Raw genomic sequence first — 20,674 nt, forward strand, 5'->3', positions numbered from 1 at the left:
CAGACAGAGAAAGCTGTCATCCTTACAACCACTGCCAAAAAGATCAGTCTTGTAAAGTCTTGCAACAAAAATGTTGCAAGAACCTCTGGTTTACAGCTTTAGTGGAAAGTCTTTAAGTCCTGCAGGTGGTGGCTCTGACAGCCGGCTGGGAACACCAGCGCACTGCGTTAGCAGCACTGCGGTACTCGGCACAGCTCCTTGGAGGACTGCGGAGCAGTGAGCCAGCCAGGCTCGCTTATGAGAACTGACAGGATCACGGCACAAATGACTCCAAACCCCTCTGCTTGGCTTGCCAGTGTTTAAACGGGGGCAAAATCCTACCCTCTGTTTCCTCAGAAAGGCAATAGTTGAGTACTGTGGACTTGAAAGGGAACAAGTTTATGCTCTGATTTTGCAGAGAGTAGAAGAGAGTGATGGTCCTTGTTTCTAAAAACTTGCAAAAGCTGTTCAATTTCATGTAAGAAAGCTGATCAAATCAGATACTAAGTACTTAAACTGCAGTAGAAATCCTTACCCTGAAAAGCCTGTAGTCAAAACTGTTGCTATTGAATCTGATTCATGAAGCCATGGCAGGCAATTTGCACCTACTCCTTGGAATACCCTTCAGCTGCAACATCCACCAACACCTCAGTTCTTGCATCTGTGCTGGAATGTAAGAATAAAGTTTGAGAGCTATCAGTCTATTAGTCCAGATTCTTGGGAACTCCTGATTTAAACAGGCAAAGGACATGCTGTTAAGTGTGATTTACAGTGTATAAATGTACTGGTTAAACCATAATTCATGGCTGATTTTTTCTGCCTCACACATGAACTCATCTATTCATGGGAATTTCAACTCATCTTCAGAGACACATCTCTTTTGTGTATGGGCCCAAAGAGAAGCTATGGAAAGAAATGTTTCTTTGCAATACTGAAAGAAGAACTGTAAGAGAAGCTGGAGGTTGGCACTGTGGCAACTGCTCCTCTAGGGTACTGTTCTGGGCTTTGGTGCTAGCAAGGAACAAAGACTCTTTTCTTTGGATTTTTTGTTTGTTTGAGGTTTGGGGGTTTTTTTGTTTTGTTGTTGTTGTTGGTCCTTATACCACAACTGAGGGGATAACACCTTCTCTGTTCTGCTAAATTCCATCTAGCATAAGATGCTAAAAACCATTGTCGTTGGCTATAAGAAATAAATGTGCTGGTCTCAACCAGTTTCCCTATGGGTGACAATAATGGCAATTTAGTTGTTTATTTCAGGTTCTTCAAAAGTGGAGTCATGAAGGAGGGTTTGTCCTATTGCTGCACTTATTTTATGATCTCTTTAAAAGAAAGAAGAGGATTAGCTCTTGGGATAAAGTCCTAAGACTGACCTCAATGTCCAGAGCTCCAGCCTGACCTTAAATCCACACAGAGAACAGTTACTACCAGACACTTTGTGAAGTGAGTCTCGGCTCCACTTTTCATCTGACACAGCAGCAGTTTAGGAATCAGCACTCTGTTTGCCCTACTTACCCCGGTACTAGCTTCTAACACAGGAAAGCTGCTGGCACAGGCACCAGACTGTCACTTTTGTGACTGAGGGAGGAAAGAGAGGAGTCCTCACCCCATCTTCCTTTTCAGACAGTCTCCAGGAGTTTTGGAAGGAGCTTTTTACAAGCCTTCTTCTATTGTTGGCCAGGAGACAAAGGACGGAGGAGCTGGATTTAAGCATAATGACGTGAGCTCCTCCATGCAGAAAAACCCAGCTGAGAGACCCCCCCTGCTCCACACACACACAAAAAAAGGAAGAAAGGGGGAGAAAATCTTTGAAAATAACTAATTAAAGTTGTTTTAGCCTCTCTCTCTCCCCTCCAAGGGCGCCTAATCTCACAGGGGGCAGAGGGGGAGAGAGGCAAGAGGAACAATGAGAACCATCCCCCCCTTCTCTACACTCCACCTCCTGGTCTCTGAGGTTTTAAAACAAGAGGCCACTTTAAGTTAATGAGCTATCAGCTGACTGGGAGAAGTCTCTAATGAAGCCTGGTGTTCACACATTCCCCAGCTTGCTGAATAGGCCTCTGCCAACCCCATAACTGTCAGAAAGTTTCATTCATAAAATCCACATGCTGAGGGTGGTGGTGATGGGGGCAGGGAGGGAGCTGGGTGGAGATGGAAGAGAGGAAGTGTGGGGTGGTGGTCTCCATATGGAGCAGTCAGCCCCAGAGGCCAAACAGGAACATGCATGGCTGGGGCTGGCAGGCTGGAGGATCCCAGGGACCCGACTCCACTCTCCATTGTCTGGCTAGTAATTAGGAAGATCCTTCACATGGTTCTTGGAGGACATTGAAGTCTGTTGGGATAATTAGTGAAGATTTAGGGGATATTCCAGCTTTTATGTCACCAGCTTTGCTAAGGCCACAGGGGCAGGTGCCGGTGGCATGAAGCCTAGGAGTCATTCAGGAGCTTTGCTGTGTGGGCCATGCTTTACTGAGCCTCATGTCTCCTGGCAGTACTTTAGGACCTGTGTTTGTGGGGATATTTGTGAGAAGGAGAGCAAAAAGGCAGGGAAAATTCCGGGGGAAAAGGTATAATACTGGGACAGGAAGGAAGTCATGTTTACTTAAACTTGGTGGTGATATGTTCTGGAGCTCATTCTCCTTGGATACTGCATGTGCTTTTGGCAAGAGCAAAGAGGAAAGATGCAGATACTGGATCAAAAACTGTTTTCCTCCAAGGGCTGGACTATGGTTTGAGCAGTGAATCAGCATTGTAATCAACAGTAAAGGCCACTGTATTCTTGTGTCCTGCAAGTTTTGACATTAGACACTTCTGGGTCTTTCCTGAAGTTTCTGAGCAGCAATGTCAAGCCCAGATTTCTTTTGAGCATTATGGATCTAATGCTCTGAGCACAGGAATTAGATCTTTGAGCACTAGACTTCTATCTCTCTCTTTGAAATTTTGGTCCCTTCCCAATCCCCAAGTCAGTATGCTGTAGCAGGACCAGGGTGTAATTGTTAGAGTGTCACTTAAATCTTAGTTGTGACAAAAGGCACAGTTAAATGAGAAACAGTCTCTGCCTTTGGGAGCTTACAGTGTAAATACACAGTGCAGATTGAGTGGAAAAAACCACTTAGGAATCTCATTCAAAGCCACTGAAACAATAGTAGGATCTCTGTTAACTCTGAGGAGCTTTGAAACTTGATCATCTGCCTGCTATTACACAGGGTGTCTGAATCAGGGCTCTGAAGTCAATCCTATCCAGGACATAACTGCAAGGTCAACTTTGTTCATATGTTTCATGTATATACTATGAAGAGAAAGGGAGTGGATTTTTCAAACTATATTAAGAAACTAGGGATGAATATTCTTGAGACACAGGACAGCATGTGCTGGGGGCATTGGATTCTGTGAAAACATGAATATGTTGGGAAAGCAGCTGCCTTCAGAGATTTCTATGGACTAAAATGAGTCATGAGTCAATGTCATAATGTTTCAATCAGTAAATGAAACTGGTTTCCCATCTATTTTGTCTTATCATTGAAATTTCACTAGGGTAGTGTGGGGAACTGTGTGGTTCTGTGTATATGGCAGAGGCAGTGCTGGAGAGAATATAACTGGAATTTGACTGTACACTGCAAAGACTGTGGTATGGTTGACTAATCAGGAAATATTTTTCCTCCAACTGCTTTTATAGAGATTTTGATTTTTCTCTTCTTACACTTGGTAGCTCAATTACTCAATTTCATTGCATTATAACAGTACCTGAGCATTTCACCATCTTTCTTTGCTGCTTATTCCTATTTCAGAGATGGGAAAACAAAACACAAAGTTTAGGGGTGGAATCTACAAAAGAGCTTAGAGCTGGCACTTCTAGGTTTCCAGGCAGCTTGTTGCAGTGAAATCCAGACATCTGAGTTAAATATGGGCACATGTAGATGTAGGTACATTGTAATGGGGAGCTGTGTAAGCTAGTGGGTGAGAAGTGCTGAAGAGCAGGGTGGGATGTCTAGTCTGGCAGGTAGGCACTTGCCTCTTGCCTGGAGAGAGAGATACCTGTCTTTATGTATGTATGGCTCATATATATATGTATGTATATATATATATATGCCCTTGTTTAGTTCTGCACTCTCTGTATGAATACAGGACTCAAAACTGGATGCAGGCCATAAATGCTTGGCTGTTGGATGTTTCCATGGTGTGGCTTCTTAAATTGCTTTTGGTGACAGTCTTCCGCTTTTTATAAATAATCAAATATTCTGTATGACAAAGGAGTAGACTTGTACTGTAGACCAAAGGCTATGGAAGTTGCTGGACTGAAGGAAGGGCAAACTCACAAAAGATGAGAAATCTCTTCTGAATAGCTATTTACATGCTAAATAGCAGATAATGGGCTCTATGTTTGATCATCTTGCCTCTTCTGCTTGCTAAGCAAGGAGCATCTTGGCAATGAACGCATGTTCAGCTCTACCTGTATCTCACTGAACACAGTTCACATGCTTTTTGAGTTGGACCTGAAACTGTTTATTTTTGTTGTTGTGGTGCTAGTCATTGGACGAGATGCTGACTAGTTCTCCAGCTTGACTTTTCTTTTGCTGTGGCTTTTCTTGCTCTGGAATGCAGAACTAACCAGATCTACCTTAGATGAAGTATGAATAGTCTCTATTTGTATTGACTTTGACTACTTTATTTGTTTTCTAGCACTCTCACTATTTCCTGTCATCAGTCTTTCTTTGGTGGCTGGTGTACAAATTGCTGACAGAGAAGAGGCAAATTCAATATTATCAAATCTCTTCTCAGGCCAGCTTTTGCCCCTTTGGCACTGGTGTGCCTGGTAATACCATTGGTCACTCCCAGCAATCCCTTGCCCTTTACTAATAGTCTCCTTCCCCCTCAGCTCTACATTGCTCTTGCTGGTATTAAGTTTTTCTGGCAAATCCCATAAACAATTTTGTGGAGCGCTGATTTTCTGTCACTGCTGCTTATATTTATTTAGCAGCTGGAGGATGGATGGGCTCTCTGTGGTTGAAGGGCCCTCCTGCATGCTTTAGACTCACTTGGATGCTCTCAGCCTGATCTGAGGAGCCACCAGCATGCCTCTCAGGAACTTAGGGAAGCATCTGCTGAAGGGTTTGTTCCAATTGGGTCAGAGACTTGCTCACAAATTGGTAAAGGAGAAGGGGAGCAAACAGACAGTGAGCAGGTCCAGGTACAGGATAACCTCCTCATCTAGTGCTGCATCATGGATTGTGTTTCCTCTGTACATGAGCCAAGAGGGACCACTTGCTTTACCAGCCTCTCATGTGAGCACTCAACCGACACAAGAGGCTCTACTCCTTTCCCCTTGGGGGGACACTGGAGGCAAGAGCTCTCAAGGGCTAAAGAAAACAAAACAATGTTTGCTTAGCTGGAGAGCAGAGTGTGCCCTGCGTAAATTGTACCAGGGCCTAAAAGTGCTTCAGAAATGAAGTGCCTCTGAAATTGGCTCCATGAGATAAATGTGAGGCAGGATGATGCCATTTCCTCAGCTGATGGGGGGTCCCATTGACTCATTTAAAGTCATATTTGGGTTACTCTGAGCCTCACCTTCAGGAAAAATGACACAAAAGACAAAGTTTTCCCAAGGAAGAAAAGTTCTGATAGTCCTCCTCCTTGTGGACAGCCAACAAAAACTACATGTGTATCCCACTTGCAGTACAAGGGCTCTAGTCATGGGAAGGAGAAAAAGGAAAAGGGTGTTCTCTGTATTGGCATGATACAGCAAGCCAGTGGTGAGGGAGTGGGTCAGATACATTCTTTGCTCCCAACGTCCAGATTCAAATGTTGAGGAGTGAAAGGTAGTTGCTGAAGGCTGGGATGTTTCAGGTGGGGCACTTTCTGTTTCTGAGCCCATGTTTCTGTGGCCCCTCTGTGTTAGAGATGTTTTTTTTTCTCTCTGGGCTTGACCTGTGGAGAACACAGGTCCTATTTCTAATTCTAGGTGTCTTTGGTTCAGTCACAGGTGTGCAGACCAAGCTGGCACATTTCCCTCATAGTTATTGAAGATGAAGTAGCCAGCCTCACATGTATTTTGTACTCTACAGAAACCAAAATTATGAAAATACAGTGTTCCTAGTATAGTAGGATCAAAAGACTGTTTCTTGCCACATAACACCTCCTGTAGCTTTTGTTTCATTTATTACCTATGTACACGGTGTCTCATTATACACAGGTGGATTTTGCTTCCAGTGTACAGCCCATTGGAGCAGTCAGCTCCCAGACCTCTTTCCCCTTTAGGCATCTTTGTGATGCTCTGTATTTCTAGGAGTGCCTTATTTCTCATAATATATGGGTTTTCTCTGGTGAACTTGAAATGTATCTATGCTGGCTGTCAGTTACTGGCATCCTGAGTTACTAGTGATCCTTACAAAAATGGGGATATCAGACTAAGGAGTTCTATGTTTGTGACCTCCTCCCTCCATGACAGCAGGCCTGATACTACGGTAGAATTTCAGTTTTGTTGTGTAGGAAAGCGTGTTATCACACCTCAGTGTTAGATCAATCACCTGATGTTTCCAGCAATTCAATTTGCAGGGTGGTGGGATGTAATAAAAATTATTAGGCTGAAAAAAACCCAAACTTCTTTTTATGCAAGCCTTTTTTTTTTTATTTTTTTTATTTATTTTTTTTATGTGTGTGTATTTTTGAAGCCTGCAGTGGATTTTCTGGACTCATGACATGAGTTTTTATTATGCAGTGCATTAGAGCCCTTGTGAAAAATAAAACATGTGATGTGGAAAGCCTCTAGTAAAGAGTGACTCAGGAAAAGGAAAACAAAACCCTTCAGTCTAACGAAAGAACAGACTGTGTGAAAGTAACTTGGTATTTAATTGGAAATTGCAGTCAGTCTGCAGATGAACAGCCTTGCTGGCATCTGCAGGTGGGTGTTTTGCTTATGCTTTACAGTTTTCCTTCCTGCTTGTGCTTGTGAATGTGTTCTGCCTGTCAGCTCAGAGGTGCAGAGATGGCTGCAATTTGTGGCTGTTCTTTTTCCAGAAGTATCAGCAGTTCCCAATATCACATAAATGAGTGTTGTAAAAGTGTGTTAGTAAGAAACAGACCCTGCAAAAAATAGCTTACAGTCCAAATGGGTGTGACAGCCCTTGTTTTAGAGATGGAGAGAGCCTTTAGAGGTCATTAGAGATAAGTGATGTGACCAAGATCATGCAGGGCCTTTTGCACTCTAAATTATATCTGGGACTTCTACCTCACAGGTTCAGAGCTCACGAGGGCATTTTAATAGAGAATTTTTAGGAGACACACTGACATACATTCATTCAAGGTAAACGTGATCTGCCATCTTGGGCCAAACCCCAGATTTGCTTTCATCAAGTCTAATTATGATAATGGTTCATTTAACCTCTCTGCCTCCCCCTAACTTTCGCTTTAAAGCAAAGGCACACTGGCTGAGAAACCTTGGACTGCACAGTTCCATTTTTAGCTCTGTCTGACTCATTTAATGATTTGGTCAGGTTAGTTTGTCCTTGACTCAGTTTCCCCACTATCAAAATGGCACTAATAACACTGTCCTGCTTTTTGAGGAAGGGTTATGAAGATAAATTAGTTTTGGCTGGAGAAGAGTCCTGCAGGGCTAGCAGAATTGGAAGGAGACAAGCGTGCTCTCTGTTGCAAGTATTATCTATCACTTATGTTTCTCACAGCCCTCCTTGACTTTTACTGACTATGTATTCTTTCTCCTCTTGCAAATCACCAACATGTATATTGATCAGCAACATCTCTTGCACAGATTACAGGGCCATCTCTCCATCAACTTCTTTGCCCTCTCAGAGGCAGACGGTTTTACTGTTGTGAGAACGAAATCCTGGCCTCGACAATGTCAACAAAGCCGGGATCTCATCCCTGGTTTTCCACCACGAGTGCTTCCTCTTCTGTAAAAAGGCTGGCTATGGGGTGGCTACTGCTGTTTCTTTCTAGGGTTCTTCTGAGGAAGAACAATCCCCTCCAAAAAATGCAGAGATGTTTTCAGAGGCAGACAAACAGATGAAGAGTGAAGGGGTGGTTGGAGAGGGAAAAGCCAGCCACACAACAATCTGACTTCTTCTAGAGAGGGTTAAGTACTAAATACCTCTTACTGGGTCACTTAATGATGGATGGTAGTTAGTGGGGGTGGGGTAAAGCTGACTTCCAGCCCTGCATCACTAAACCGTTCATTAGGAAAAACACACACAATGGAAAATGGCAGAGAGGCTCAAGTGTCCAATTTCTCTCTTGAACTCTCTGAACAGGAGGCTCCAGTCAGGGGAATCCCTGCCACCCTTTCTCCCCCTCCTTCTCTGGCAGTTTCTTTATTAATTAACGGAGTTGGCTGGGGACGGAAACGGAGGACAATAATCAACATAGATGGGTCTGCAGACCTATTTTTAATAATGTGCTTTGCATCTGTCCTAATTGGTATGGAAACAGTGACCTGATTGGAACGACCGGGAGCCTCTTGGGGCCTTTCTTTCTTCCTTTCTCTCCCTCTGTTTTCTTTTTTGTTTGGTTGAAGTTTGACTTGGTGGGAGTGGAGGGGCCAGTGGGTAAGAAATATAAAACCTAACCTTAGGGGCTGTTCACAGGCCAGGGAGTGGAGAGGGGTGACGTACTGGGGAGTACGGGATGTGGGGGCAGGGAGGCCTGGATTGGAAAGTTGGGCATAAATGCCTCCAGGACAGAGAATCTAGCTGCCCCGAGGAGCTGAGGCCGAGCATGGGAAGGAAGGGACAGCAGCTCTCTTGGTTTAGTTGATGATGTGGGATGTGGTGGGTTTTTGGGGTGAGACAAGAAAATCTCAGGGACAAGAGGAGCACCCCAAAAGCCAGTCCTTGCCTTGCTGTGTAACAAACATGCATGCAGTGAGAGAGAGCTCCTGTCTGCAGGAGATTTAAACCTGAAATAGGCAGAGAGGGGAAATGGATTATTTGGTATCAGAAGGTGGCTTAGGAACAAAGGTGGCACAGAATCCTGATTCCCCCAGTGCTGTGTGAGGTATCTACCAGATCACAGATATAGCTGCTGTAATGGCTTAGACAGTGCCCTGAGGAATCCAGAACAAATGCTATGTGTGAACATGCACACAGGGACTGTGCCTGTATGGGTAGATGGGACAAAACTTTGAATATAATTGTGATATGTTCTGTAATGTGGTGATATTTACCTGTTGCAGCTGCTGACATTCTTAGCGTTTGCCTGTTCACACAGGATGCCTGTTAGGGTGGGATTGCAGAGGCTGAGCCCTACTGAGCTAAGTGGCAATGTGTCCCCGTGTTCTCTCAAAACAGATGTGGTGTCTGTCCTGCAACTGCCTGGGGATGCAGTTGAAACACTGCTTTCTTCTTTCTCTCCCCTATTTGAATAGCTGGCAGTAGACTCTTGCAGGCTATGCCTTCCAGTGTCTTCACATCTCTGGAAAGTAGCTCATGAGCCTTGAGCATTTGGAAGATCACCTTTCTCCATAGAGCCATAGTCTCCAGAAGAACTGAATTGCAAGGAAACTAGAAATCTGTCCCCATGGGGAGGATGGAACTTGTGTGCCCAAGCTGAGGAACTTGTCACCCAAGTGACTTGTCACCCAGGGATCATGCTGGGTGTTTTTGGATTGTAGCCTTGATGCCAAATTACTGCCTTGCAACTTCACTTTCTATTAAAAGCCTGTGTGTGCACACACTGTCAAATAATGGGATGAACAAAACAAGACCAAACCCTGAAATTACAATGAAATAAAAGTGATTTTCATATAGACTAGGATAGAAATTGGACATTATTTAAAATAAAGCAAAACAGTCAGGTGGGTGTGTGGATGGATGGATGGATGGACGGACAGACAGACGGAAGGATTGGCTCTAACAGACATTGCCTCTAAAGTAGCTCAACATTTCAAAGCCTGGCCATTTTATTTTGAGTACTACAGCAATTGTTTTTTCCTGTAAGCCCCAGCTCCTAGAATAAATTTTTATAACTGAGAATCTTAGCTTTCTTTTGAGGAAGCTTGCTGTTCTTATACTGGCTATGTAAAACTTGAAGAAATGGTGTTATTTCCCTCAAAAAGATCAGAATAAGAGGCTGAGAACAAGTTCTCCCACATCTATTGTCTTTAACAATAATAATAAATCTCTGATGCTTTTCTCCAATCTCTGTTTTGTGAGGCCTTGCTTGTTAATTTGGGCATCCATGGAGATATTGCTAAATTCAGGCTCTGTTTATGGATGGCAAGTCTGGGCATCTGTGGTATATATAACCCTGCTTGTAAAGAGGAAGGAAAGAAAGAAAGAATGGAAATGTGAAATGTAGGGGGAGCAGGCAGTGAGCTGCTGCCACTGTGATGTGTGAGGAGTTGGCCAGGTCCCATGTAAATCAAGGACAAAGTTGACTAATTTCCTGGGTCGGTCATGGTGAAAATATCACATTTCATGGTTTGTTGCCGATTCATAGAAAAATCCTATTAAAACCGGGCAGATTACTTATACAATTTAAACAAATGATGATCAAAGATTATAACATGTTCTGTGAAGAATGAAAAGGAATAGAAATGAATGTGCATGTGGTGAAATGGGGCCAGGTGGGGTTTTGCATGCAAACTTGCTATTTTAGCACTGTTGGGGGCATTGCGGATGGGGGAGGATGCAGGCAATTCGGGGGTACCCTGACCCTTTTTTGAGCAGGGCTGCTCGGCGCCGAGCATCGCTGTCCGCCCGGCGGGGAGGGGCCGGTCGGGGCCGGGCCCCGCGGGCAGCAGAGGGCGCCGCAGGCCGCGGTTTGAGGCGGAGGAGCCGCCTGGGATCCCGGAGCCAGGGAGGGATGGACATGGGGATGGAGCCGCGGAGTGCGGAAGGCAGCCCGCCGTCCGCCCGCAGGCAGGTGCGCCGAGCCCGGCGCCGGCTCAGCCCGCGGAGTGCGTGTGCGCTGCCCAGACCCCAAACCCGCGCTGACTCTCGGTCCCGTTACTGCACCACGGGCAAGTCGCTCAGGAGGAAAAGCCTAACCTGAAACCCAACAAAGGTTAGGGTGAGAGGCAAAAATGAGTTCTACGTCTCAACAAGGCAAGGTTTACACTAGAGGTAAGCCAGGCTGTTATTGATCCCTGCGTAGATCTGTCCTCCAATGCCTCATCACAGTTAAGTGTGTTAAACCTTCACAAGACCTTCTCAAAGTGTCAAATTCAGCAACTGTACACTGAAGAAAAGAATGCAGTGGCATAAACATATGTTTATATTGTAAAGACAAGTGGCTTTGTGAAGTGGTTGCTAAGGTGGAGATGAAATGAGTAAACAGAAATGCGTCTCCAAAGAAAATGATAGAAATTTTGGCAAATACAACAAAATGATTGGCACTGGGAGCAGAAAAAGGCAGGGTTTGGTTTTTTTGTTTGTTGGTTTGGTTTTTAAGGCAGATTTCCATATTTCACTGTGAAATTGCCACAGCAGACAAGGCAGAATTTGGTATTTTCCTGTGCACTGCTGAGCATCCTATCCCAAACAGTAATACACATGAAACCGACTGTAGTGTTTTTCATAGCCTGTGTGGCTTGGAAATTAGGCTTAGATAGTTTCTGACATCACCACTCATTTTTACTTTCTCAGGCTAAACACACTGAAGCAGTATACCACTGATGTTTCTGTCACAAGGCTCGTTTTGCACAGCTGCCTGTCCAAAGTCCTCTTCTGAAGCTTTCCCAAACACTGGTGTGTCTGATAGAATAGGCAAGACTCAATGATCTTAAAGGTCTTTTCCAACCTGAAAGATTTTATGATAGTGTGAGAATTCAGTTGTGTTTGAAATTTAGGGATGAGGTGTATGGATTTACTGATATTGGCTCTTCTTTTTTTATCTATGAATCCAGAAAAATGTAGCAATAAACTGCATGGCCTTCAACTCCAGATCCAAACCCTAATGCCATCTATAACCCTAGGGTTGTCCAGAGCCGAGGTAGCCATGGCTTCCTAATAATTCAGCATAACATATTTAAACATTATGACAGCTACCCTTAACTTTTTTTCAAGGACCAGAAAAATAAGTACCAAAACCTCCCATCATGAATCCTGCAACCAATCCAAGCCATAACCTTACTGATCACTGTAACACAGGGATATAATGCTGCCCAGAAATTAAACATGCATTTGAAGCTTATCAGCCTTTTATTTTACCACTGAGGACTTGTGAGAGTTCTGCAATGGAGATATGATGCTGCAGAGCCTCCTGTCCCAAACCATAAATGTTGGCTACTTGCAGTATCATTTATGGCTAAAGAACCTGTTGATCTCTGAACACTGACTATGAAAAATTCAAATCCACTGAGGCAGGCTGCAATCCTGCCGCAGGCTGGACAGAATTCATCAGTAAGCCTTACTGCACAGAACTGTACACTGAATCTTAGTTTTAGTCCTCACTTTATTCCTGGCACGAGTGATGGCCTAGAAATTCAGTTATGTCCAAAAGTTAATCGGAAGATGTTTAAATATGCTGATACTGATTTTGCCACTTATCTTACCTCAAGCAATGATGCCATTCCGGCTCCAGCGTTGATCATGGCTCAGTAACCCCATTCTGTCTGACAATTAAAAATGATACATTTTAATCTACTTATCCCTGAGCAGGTTTGGCAGAATTGAGCAACAAAAATTGTTTAGCAGAGCCTTGTTTCTGGAATGCTAAGCTAGAGCCTAATTGTAATCCTAACCCTGCTTTGACCTCTGCCCAGACACTTGCCATCAGTGGAAAATAAAGAATAAATATTTGACTGTAGCAACACTAACTTTCATCCACTTTTGTCAGTCTTAAAGATTTAGACAATTAATTTGCCCCTCTAATCTCTCTTGTTCCAGACTCTATTCCCAACTCTAATCCTGCTTTTGATGACAGCTTAGAAACCCAGAATTTGGCATTCTCATCTAGTAGTATTAGACCTTGGCTTTCCTCTACAGGTCTGACAGAGGTCAGTAATAAATTTGGTTCTTCAGATCCTGCTGTCCCTAATTGTAACTCAAATCCCAAACATACTAGCATTATACACTATACTGTCCTTGCCACCAGACAATGTGAATCTACTTGTTCTAGCCTTATCTTATTCTGCAGAATTCAGCAAATATCCAGCTCTCTGTCCACATCTCTTTAATCTTGTTCCTAACAAAAATGCCAGACTTTACTACAGACCAAACATTTTTCCCTTGCTTCAAAATGAAGAATAAGACATTTGAGTCTACTGACACCAGAGTGCTGTGTTTGCATGGTCAAGGGAGAGCCTTGCACCTGAGATATGACCCTACTTAACCCAAGCTGTCTGAGTGTACAGATAATCTGTGTATTCAGTGCTTTGACTACGGAGAACTGGAAATTCAGTTTTCTAAAATTAAGTGATTTCACACCTTGAGTGGTGAATAAACAACTTAATTTCTATGTATTCAGGAGGACTTGATGCTGATTTATGCCAGCTGATAGTTCTGGTCTGGTACATACAGATCTTTACATAATGCGACTTGAGGCCAAAAGGATCCTTTTCCTTTTATAGCAAAGTGTGCGTATAGCCTTGTTGAGTAAAAATTGAGAATAGTCTATGAACAAAATGTGCTGTTGGCTATATCCCGTGCCTCTGCTAGGCTTGTGTATGTTTTATTCTGGCCAGAGGGTGTGAGCTAGCACATGGGAATAGCAGCTGGAGAATAAAGTGGGAGTCATGGCACTTGGAGGAGTTGAAGGAACAACTGCAAGTATCCCTATTTTTATTTCAATATCAAATATAGTGGCATTGGCATGTCAGATGATGACCTATTCCAGTGCTGCTGATTACATTTGTGACATGAATGGCCAAAGCAAGGAAGTTGGGACATTGGAATTGGATTTTACAGAGGACTCCTACTGTTAATTTTTGTGATTAAATGTCATCTTTCTTGACAAAATGCCACCTGATGTACATGAATTTTGGACCAAAATGCTGAACTAAGAAACTGAACTGGACATTATTTTTCTTGTTCGTTTTTAAGGATTGATGTGACTTCCGCTTGGTTTTCAAGTAGGCAGTCAGGCTTGAGTGGGAAAGGCTGTTGGTCACCATCGTGTTTTGGATAGGGCAACCCTGTGAGAAGGTTGTGCTACTTGAGGGTGAAATAAAAGAAAATGCACATTAAAGTTGGAGAGCAAGTGAAAGCCATAGATAACTCTTTTCTTGCCTCATACTACGAATAAGCATCTTCCAACAGGGATGCCTTAGTGTAGCAAAGCAGTCTTCAAAGACTTGTGCTTATGCAGTGCTTAGAGAACATGATAAGGACCCCTCACTTGATATAGCCAACTTACCACCATGGCTGTTTTGATCCAACATTTTGTAGACTTAGCATCGGGTTCGTTTCACGTTAATGGTGAGTAAAGCTGATTAGCTGCTGTTTTAACTGCAGGTAACTCGTTGTTATTGGCAGGAAACATGTTTCATCTGCATAACAGTTTCATGTGAGCAGTGGGGAACATTTTCTATTAGCGTTTGTTGATGTGAAACATGTTTCTTAGTGGAATTATGTTTGCTTGGGACTGGAAGAGAACTTGATTTTCATCCTTAACTCCAACTAGAAAAACTGAATCATGAGAAGGTCCTTTTTGATTCTTTCCCAGCAATAGTATTTTCATTATTACTTTTAATGCATCCAAGCTTGGTCTCTATCCTGTTTGGTGTACACAGATAGCTACAGAAGCTAGAATCAACCTTCTTAATGCTACCCAAAATATATAAATGTCAGCTGCATACACAGGCTGCGATAAGATGAAGACTAGTTCCAGAGACATTGTGTCATACAGCGGTCCCTGACGGCCATGTTCAGGTGGAGCTTGAGCTCTGTAGGGCCGTAGTGAAGAGGTGAGGCAGGTACAGGTAAGCAGTGTATGTCCTTTTCTAATCCTGGCAATGTCACATTCCTTCTCTTTTCCTATATACCAAGTGGTCCTGTACATATTTTTTTTTATTTTTTAATTTTTTATTTACCATAATGGCACCTACCAAAGCTCTATGCAGCCAGGAGCATGAGTTTTGAAACTGAGAGAATAGTAAGGCTTGCTTTTTAAGAAATATTTTGCTTCCTTTATTTGCTTATGCTTTCCAGATAGTGAAGCCTAAAGAAGCAATGTTTGGGTCAGTATCTTTCCAAAAATGCTGTCTGCCATATAATAACTAATTACATTGCCAGTGTAGTGCCTGTCATTCTGAAGAATCTCAAAGCACACAGTCATCCTGAATTATGAGAACTAATGCATAATATGACTGTGTCATCAATAAATACCGAGAGACTCTTTTCTTAAGAGATATAGCCTCTGCTGGCCTAGAAGATGGAAGTTGCTTAGGAGTTTGCAATAGAATTATACAAATGTTTCAGTAAGTAAGCAGAGAAGAATTACCTGTTTGATATAAATCAGAAAAGGAATTTAGGAATATAGTTGCCTTGCAACTTAGTCATTCTAAAGAAAGAGTTTTTGTTTGCCCCAAGCTATAAGAATTATGTAAGGGCATGGCTTCATTATTTATTTGACAGAGGCAGCCTCTTGATTCTTGACAATCCAGGAGTTTAATTGTTTCCAAGTATTCATTTATACTGAGGGATGTCCTTGTGCTTAAGGCCTTGCAGTCACAAAACACAGTCCCAGAGAAGCTTTAAGTCCAAGCATGACTTGGGGAAAAATTTCTGATTTTGCTGACTTAAGTCAGGGAAACCACTCATTCACTGCTGCAAGCCTCACTTGCAAGCATATATTTGTATTTCTGGAATGCCAAGGATCCATATTACCTATGAAGGCATTGCCGTGCTAGGCAACATATGAATGCAGAACAAACAAAAGATGATTGCATGCTTTAGAGCTCTAGCAGTCTAAGACAGGAGATTATGACCTGGGCAAATGATTATAACTGACACCAGAGAAGCCAGTGCTTCTGCTTCTGATCAAACTTGGCTAAAAATCCCCCAAAGCAACAACCGACAAAAAAACTCCAAAACAAACAAATAAAAAAAAAACCAACAAAATCCAAACCAAACAAAAACCCAACCAACCAACCAAACAAAAAAACCCTCAACACCCCCCCAAAAAAAACCAAACAAAAAAACTCAGACCAAAATACTGATCCACTTGACCTATTTGTACAGAGGGAAGAGTTAAAGAACAAAAGCCCATGGAAAAATCTAAAATCATCATCTCTTCAAATAGTCTCAAGTGTATGAGTAGAAAAGAGGAGAGGCAAAGCAGCAGAGAGAATCTGAAGCTTGGACTGCCCTGTTTTTCCATAATTTTTCTAAGATATGTTGGAGACTTTTATGCATTAGCACAGTGTTTGGGAATGAATATTTGTTCAGTGAGATATGACTCTCCCATGGCAGAGCAGTGAAATATAGTATATTTTGCTTGTTGGCAGCAGATTTCTGGCTGTCTACGTTTTTATTAGTGCAGGTTTTTCTATATGAGTGTAGCTATTTATCTAGCAAGCAGGGCCAGCAGATAGAAAGTTGAAGAGAGAGCCAGCACAGTTCTAAGCCATGTCAGTAGATAAAAACCCTTAAGGCAAAATATCTACAGGATTGGGCCATGTGCCTGAATTAGGGGAAATGCTGTTATATTTTCCCAGTCACTGCAATATCCTGCAGTTCTTGCACTTCCACAAACACAGTTTAATGCAGCTGATACAATGCCGTACTGAGGATGTGTTGTGAGCTGCCAGTGTTCAGTCTTGGACCTTTTAATTCCTGAGCTAGAAGATGGAGCTTTTTAGTAGAGGTTGTAACATGCTGATGGCCTTTGGTATTTTGCCTGTTTACCACCAGAGATGGTCAGATAGTTACCCCAAGGGGCTTTGTACACCAGCATCTGTAGTCTGCTGGTCTGGTCTGACTGCATGGTGACAGTGGGGCTAGGGAATCCAAATAGGCAGCCTGATTATCTGGAATAATAATCTGAGTGTGATTGTCGGGATTAAATCCCACACTGGGGTGCTCTCTGATGGTAGAGGGAATTTTGCTTGATTATAAACTGAATCAGACCTGTGGGACCTGATCTTTTATTCATAACACTTTGCATGTGTGGCAAATGCTCTTGGAGGTAAGCAGATGCATTACTACAGAGGGAAGCAAAGGCTACCAAGTGAAAGAGCAGAGTAAGAAACCAGCAGTAGTATCCTCCTTATTTCTAAGGTTAACTCTTGATGTTTTGCTTGAATAGCTGCAGAAAACAGAGCAGAAAAGGTAGTCTTTGCTCCCTAGATTCAGAGAGGAGTTGTTAAGATAAAAGACAACAGATGATGAGAATAAGACATGGCTTGGGCAATGTATGGAGGTTGTCTGAAATAGCCGTAAACAAATGGGATGAAGTTTTTTGAAAATGTCATTATAAAGGACCTTGCAGGTGGGCTTTTGGTGGAGACCAGTGAAACAACCTAAGGGCAGCTAAAAGGAGCTCTGTTCCTTCATGAAGGGCAAACCTGGGAGGGGGCACAAGGACATGGATTTGAAGATCCAGCATTTAACAGTGGGTATGGGAGCAGAGGTGGGTAAGAGGCAGGACTTTCTTTTCTTGCCTAAAATAAGAGGTGTTGAGTATAGGTAGCAGTGAAGTCCTTGAGAGGGAAGACAAGTAGCTTCTGATTGCTATGTTAAAGAAAGAAAAAGCAGAGAGGTATGAAGGGAGGGCAGGTGTAGTAACATGTAGGCTAGGAAGGTCAACTGTGCAGTAACATAGCAGACAGGCACAGCAAGTTTCCAGTCAGAGACATGATGTCTATAAAACTTAGTGGTTATGTGGACTCCATAGTTATATCTATGTCTTGGATCATCTAGAGGCTCTTCCTTCATACTGTGTTTTTAGCTCCTGTTTTAATTTGGTATGACCTGAATATGATGTGCAGCCAAACTACTATGCAAGTCAAACAAGTAGGATCAAAGTGATCTTAAAAGGCCTTTACATAAAAGTGTGTAATCCAACTATTTAGTCAGGGATGAAAGTATACCAGTATGGAAGTAAACATGCAGCATCTCAGGATCTACTATGTTTAAATATACTACGGTTTTTAAGCAGCTTCTAGCATGGTCAGATTATAGCCTCTAGCTGGGATATAGACTGTAGGGGAAGCATTGTTGTTATGCCCAGCTTGGGGAGATACTGGTTTCTGATCAAGTTCACTGGGGCTACCATCTAATGTAACAACAGCAGAACAAGAATAATTTGTAAAGCAGTTTGAAATCATCTAACAGAAACGGTGCAGTTGTACAACTGTATGACTTTGATATTTTGCACTTATTGTCAGCCTTGATTTCCTTTTACAAACATTATACAACATTTTCCTTAATGCTGCTACAAATACAGAGCCATTCCTACTAGTCCAGACCACTCTTATGTAGCTTGCCCTATGACAAGTAGGGTTGTTTTGAAGTATGCAGAATTCCAGAAAGAAACAGAAATACCAGCCTTTGTATTGTTGTAATGAAAACAAATAGGTACATATATGAGTCAAATATATAGATGTATTTCTGTAGTTAGTTAGATGATTTAAAATATCCTTGTGTTTTATAACAGTGCAATCTGTGTGGTTCATTCCACATGATATGAAATATCAATAAAGAGGCTTGTAGCACCTGAAGGTGGTTTATCTTATATTTTGGTACAGTTCTGTTTTCTCTATATTCCCTATTTTAGGGTTTATTTCTGGAACACAGTTTGTATTGTTTAGAAACTCAGACTTGGATTCTTTAAGAAACAGACCTTTTCTGAAATATCAGGTACCTGATATATATTTATTGACTTCAATCCTGAAAAGATTTTTTTTAATGTGTTTAGTTTGATTTCAGAATAATTGCCTAGACATATAAAATAAATTGCAGGAATAAATCTGTGCAGATCCAGAGCCCTTACTAATCAATACATCTGTTCTTCTGGATTTGTTTTCTTCATATCTGTTTCCAGAGTTGTAAATACAGAGTATTTTGTTTTGAAATACCGATGTGAATTGTGCAATAAAAGGATTTCTCTTGTGAGATTAAGGTTGCAACAATAATGACAATTGCAGTATTAATGGGCAAATTTTAAAATGATAGCTTTCATTCATGTCTAAAGCATTTTTGGCATCACCTAAGCATTCAAATTCACCTTTCTTTGGGTAGAGTAAAATGCTATATGTATCAGCACATACCAGTACACAAACAGCGCAGAGTTTTGACAGCAGGCAATAAAAAGTACCAAAGCTAGTGAATCATTCAGAGCTACTTAAGTGGCTGGCTAACATGGTTTGTGCTGGAGTGTGAAGAGTCCAATGCTCTGACATCACGATCCTCATGCAGAATCCAAGTTCCGTAACCTACAGATGGTCAGGTTTGCCACTGCAGATCATAGCTCATGAGTTTTGTCATGGCTATGTGGAATTGAGGCTTGTGTAGAATGGAGGCTGGTTTTGTGCTTAAGTCACTTAAAGAGGACTCAGTAGGACTGTTCTGTGACCTGGACAAAAATGTATTTATCTCATGGTCATTTTATAATATGGGGCCTTATGCAGGGAATCATGGACTTGGTCCTCATTGAAGTTAGCTTGCTCTTAATGCTGAGCATAGGCATAAGCTCTTTTTGAACAGAAATGAGAATAAGCTTGGGCTTACATGACTTTTCTGACTTGAGGTGCATAGCACATGTATCTGTGATGGTTATTTCATTGCTGTTGAAGTGACTCAAACATAAACAGTGAGACACTGTGTCCAATCCAATATAGAAGTCCAAGCCAGTCCTCCTTTGTTATCATAGCATTTGCATTCTTGTTCTCAAACTTGTGTGGTTTTGGTTTGCCTTTTTTGGTTGGTTGGTTTTTTCTCTTTATGCAAGATTTTTTCCTGGCTGCTTATGTCCTGTTTTTCTCCATTCTTATTCTAGCAGTTTTTACTAGTCTTGATATCTTGTTTCATGATTTTTTTTCTGTAGTTGTCTGATTCAGAGGGACAGATTTTGTGCACTGTATCAGGACTGGTGGCAAGTATCCTGCATTCTAGTTTAAGGTTAGAAAGAGAACCCTTTGGTGGTGAGGAAGAACCATGACATTGAAGAGTAATTTCATGTCAGAAGGAAGTGAAGATTCTGTTCACAGCAACACTAATGTCTAGTAAAGTCAGAGAAATTGTTCTTCATTTATGTAGAGGTCAGAGCCTGAGCCTTTACAGGAAGACTTGCTTGGGAAACAAGTCTTTAACTTCAGTTGAGTATCTGAAATGGGAGTTTTGTTCTACTTGAAGCAGTTGTAAGTGAAAGGAAGTGAGTGTTTTTGTGGAAATTCTCATGTGGGTGTAGCAGTGACTGTGCAGCCACACCAGTGCCTGCTGAGTCTGTGAGAATATATACATCAGTGTGAGACTGTGATCTGTGAACTGTGCATAGCTGAGTGTCAGAATGCAGTAGTGAGAGTCAGTGTACCTGCCTGTGTGACACTGAGGGCTGTGAGTACCTATGGGGGGACTTATCCATGTGACTGTGTGTGGTGTGCAATGTGCAAATGTTGACCCGTCTGCACATCTACGCTGGTGCACAAGCATGTGAGTGAAGCACATATGTGAATGTGTATGTTACTGTAGGGGAGAACATAGCCATGAACACAGCCATATGTGAGCATGAGTGTGAGTATTAGTATATTTCCAAGTGCAGAACACGTGAATAAATGTATGTAAGTGAATGTGTACGTTACTAGATG

General features: G+C 42.2%; 2 long non-coding RNA genes across 3 annotated transcripts in view; one reads left to right on the plus strand and one right to left on the minus strand.

Moving 5' to 3' along the window:
• The window catches only part of LOC108493502, a 107,193-nt gene that overhangs the window by 16,887 nt on the left and 69,632 nt on the right, over positions 1-20,674 (plus strand). The window lies entirely within an intron of this gene.
• LOC108493503 lies at positions 526-19,237 on the minus strand. Of its 2 annotated transcripts, none has more exons than XR_001873495.1 (3): positions 19,139-19,237; positions 12,482-12,541; positions 526-645 (listed from the first exon to the last, which is right to left on the minus strand). It is a non-coding gene; the product is annotated as an uncharacterized LOC108493503 (long non-coding RNA). The 2 variants fall into 2 exon arrangements; XR_001873496.1 differs by lacking the exon at positions 526-645 and adding an exon at positions 11,588-11,727.

The sequence above is a fragment of the Lepidothrix coronata genome, unplaced genomic scaffold, assembly GCF_001604755.1.
Source record: "Lepidothrix coronata isolate B3197 unplaced genomic scaffold, Lepidothrix_coronata-1.0 Scaffold17, whole genome shotgun sequence".
NCBI classification, from domain to species: Eukaryota; Metazoa; Chordata; class Aves; order Passeriformes; family Pipridae; genus Lepidothrix; species Lepidothrix coronata.